General features: G+C 41.4%; 1 long non-coding RNA gene across 2 annotated transcripts; it reads right to left on the bottom strand.

The window, feature by feature from the left end:
* On the bottom strand, positions 1-2,685 carry LOC109763538 (uncharacterized). 2 transcript variants are annotated; one of them, XR_012184522.1, is made up of 9 exons: positions 2,521-2,685; positions 2,243-2,358; positions 1,927-2,141; positions 1,573-1,808; positions 1,406-1,474; positions 862-995; positions 626-706; positions 506-561; positions 1-313 (listed from the first exon to the last, which is right to left on the bottom strand). It is a non-coding gene; the product is annotated as an uncharacterized lncRNA (long non-coding RNA). The 2 variants fall into 2 exon arrangements; XR_012184523.1 differs by having other exon boundaries at positions 882-995.
* Between the last annotated feature and the right edge of the window lie 523 nt (positions 2,686-3,208).

Raw genomic sequence — 3,208 nt, 5'->3', positions numbered from 1 at the left:
GAAAAAAGTTGTTTCGCAGAAGTTTTCCTTTGTCTTCAAATGGACAGTAGTAAGTATAACCAAAAAGAGGAAAATAGCCTCTCAAAGCTGGACATGCTATATACATCTTAATTTTCATGTATACAATATATGTATAGCCATTTCTATCTTATGGCTACTTTCAAATGAAAATGTTTTTTATGTAATAGACTCTTGCTTCAACTTATACTCGTCACTGGACTACTATGAGTATACTCGAAAACTCATCTATAAATTAATAGCCTTGATCAAGGAAAAACGACGAACCTTCACTTAATAGAGTAATCGCATTAACCTGAAGGAAACCACAATAGTTATATAACTTCAGGAAATGGTGAAACATCAATGCACAGATTAACTCGGCCAAAGCCGCTGGATGGAAGCTATGCTTTTTGTGAGTGATGCAGTACACACTTCATGACATGTCAAATAATTGTTAAATCTAAGATTCGAACTTGAATTTCTTTGTCAGAAGAAAAGCACATACCCATCTATGATGAATGATCATCATAATAATTTCCACACCGAAAGAAAATCAAACACCTTCAAAGAAAAAACACATGATTATTCTTGTATCAGAAAACCCATTGTTTATATAAATGTTCACCTTTGGTTGCTGATGTCATCTTGGATTGACTCCCATCTTTTCCTATGTCTAGCAAGTTGCAACAGTCCTTGCGGAAAATGTCTATAGTATATCCAATAAAATCATTTGTAGCCAAAATACAAATAACTTATTAAATAGAGTACACAACTTACATGGAATTAAAATGCAAGAAGGTGCATCAATAAAGTATCCAATATGTGCAGGAGTTCATGCAATGTTTAGAGGTAAGTCTTAACTGAAATGAGAATAAATAGACCTTTTGGCGGATCAAAACCTATATTATCTTCCTTTCGCTCTTACTTGGATTGGTATTTAGTTCAACGCCTACAAAGCTACAGGCTACTGTACTTCTGCAGATATTCACAAGCACCTGAAAATTAAGAAAACAAAACATGCATGTGATGTGAGCGTATACATGTAGTAGCTTCTGAAGAGCACTCTTCTTGTAAGAAAGCTTCTGATTAACCTATTGTTTTCTAAATTTCTAATTAGAGGAAGACATGATATTTACTTAAGAGCATAATCAAGAGACTATAGTACTGCCCCAGTAAGCAATTTTTGGTTCAGTATAGCCTCAACAATTGATCGATTGTTGGACCAAAAGTAGAATTACTAAATCAAAAGTTCAGTTTACAGGTAAAGTATTTACTTTTACTGCAGTATCCGTGCATCATCTACATAAGCTGAACGTGTTTTAATACGCATGATAGAAGCAAATCTGAAAGAACACCTAGTCGATACCATCACCGAAATATAGAAATTTTATAACTTATCAGTAACTGATCATCTTCCATCCGAAGAAGATGAGTCCTCGTGAAGCTTTATACCTAGTTGTAAACCCTCTTTGACCTGTACAGAAACAAAAGAAAAATTAGAGGAAGATGGATGGCGATTGAGATGGAGTTGATCAGCAAAAAAAGACATCTAGAATAAACTCAGATTCACACCCTCAGTTTCTCCCTTGCCTCCCTTGCCATTGATCTCCTCTCTACCATCAGCAGTAGCACCGTTGCCTGTGTCTTTGTGGTGCTGCAATGAGTCCTTTGAGAGGATCCGCGCCGGCATCCGACTCTCTCACAACGAATCCTCCTTCCCTTGAATGATCTTTCTTGTCATCTCCAGGAACACCAATTGAACCTCCCCCGTTTCGAGAATTATGTTCTCAGATTTAATCCTTCGAAGCCTATAATAAGCATAATCAACAATTCACCCTGATCAATGGAAGATCTATGGTACCTGACGCCTTAACTCTGTTGAATTGTTTTATATGAATAGCAGGGGTGATAAAGGGGAGATCGAACCTTGGATGATTCGTTGAAGCCTCACCATGTCCTCGCGCCGCCGGACATCACTATTAGCGGCAACGTGCTCTGGAAGGCGCCTCTGTGCTAAAATTTGGCTAGGAGAATCCTTCCAGCGCCACCATGAGCGCCCCAGCGCAATCGACCATGGGATGAGCTGGGCACACTGTACGTCTTGTCGCCTCGCCATCATCTGCGACTGAGTGAACTGTGGCCTAGTTGAACAAGAAATGCTTATTATTCCAACAATTTTTTTTCTGGGAACAAAACGAAATTATATAGCCAGCAGTGGCAGAAGCACTTTCTGATTACACACCTGGCAGTTCAACATGGCAACAACTTCATGTGACCGTCCCCTTTCCTGCCTATTCTTGTACGAGGGTAGTTCTACTCCAAGCGATCTCTTTCCCGTGTGCATGCGCTGGAGGAATTCTGCACATAATCACCAGTGTTTATAATCCCACCAGCTTACTCTTGAAACAAAAGTAGAACGATTAAAGGGTTCCAACAGTATAGCCTTGACTTGTTTTTAGATCACAACCCTGCGTGATATAACTTTCATACTGGTATTTCCGTGATGGCCTGAGGACTCACCGTCGGCCGGCATAGAACAGCGGGACAAGGAGGCAACATGGGAGGGAGCGATCGAGGCAGACGATAAAGGGAGCGATCGAGGCAGAGGATGAAGGGATTCGCCGGAGGCGGCGCTGTCGCCTGTCGGTAGGGCTGTTCCCCCAGGTCGATTGGATTGGACGAGGGGATGAGGGAATGTGAGAGGGTGAGAATGGGCTGGAAAACTAATAAGGAGGGGGCTGAGTGAGGATGAGAGAATGGGCTTTGGGAGGTAGAGGGCCCATATAACCACAGACCATGGTTTCGGCTTCCAGAATAGCAGCCTCTAGGACAACTGGCCCAGTTCGTGATTAGAAGTCGATCTGACTGACGGACAGAAACATTCAGATCGCGGAAACGGACGGCCAGAAATGAAAATCGCTCAAAGGGCTCGCTTTAGTCTCGGTTATACTGTTCTTAAATTGATGTGTATCTTACTAGTGCTCGTAGTAGCCCCTGGATATTTGATACTGGTTCAGTTGCTAATATTAGTAACTCAAAACAGGAACTTCGAAATAAACAGAAACTAGCTAAAGACGAGGTGACGATGCACGTCAGAAGTGTCTGCAAGGTTGATGTGATCGTTGTCGGCACGCTCCCTCTACGTTTACCTTCGGGATTAGTTTTAAACCTAAATAATTGTTATTTGGTGCCTCCGTTAAGCATGAAC

The sequence above is a fragment of the Aegilops tauschii genome, chromosome 5 (assembly GCF_002575655.3).
Source record: "Aegilops tauschii subsp. strangulata cultivar AL8/78 chromosome 5, Aet v6.0, whole genome shotgun sequence".
Lineage (NCBI taxonomy): Eukaryota > Viridiplantae > Streptophyta > Magnoliopsida > Poales > Poaceae > Aegilops > Aegilops tauschii.
Note: the sequence above shows the minus strand (reverse complement) of the source record. Positions and strands in the feature narration are given on the sequence as shown.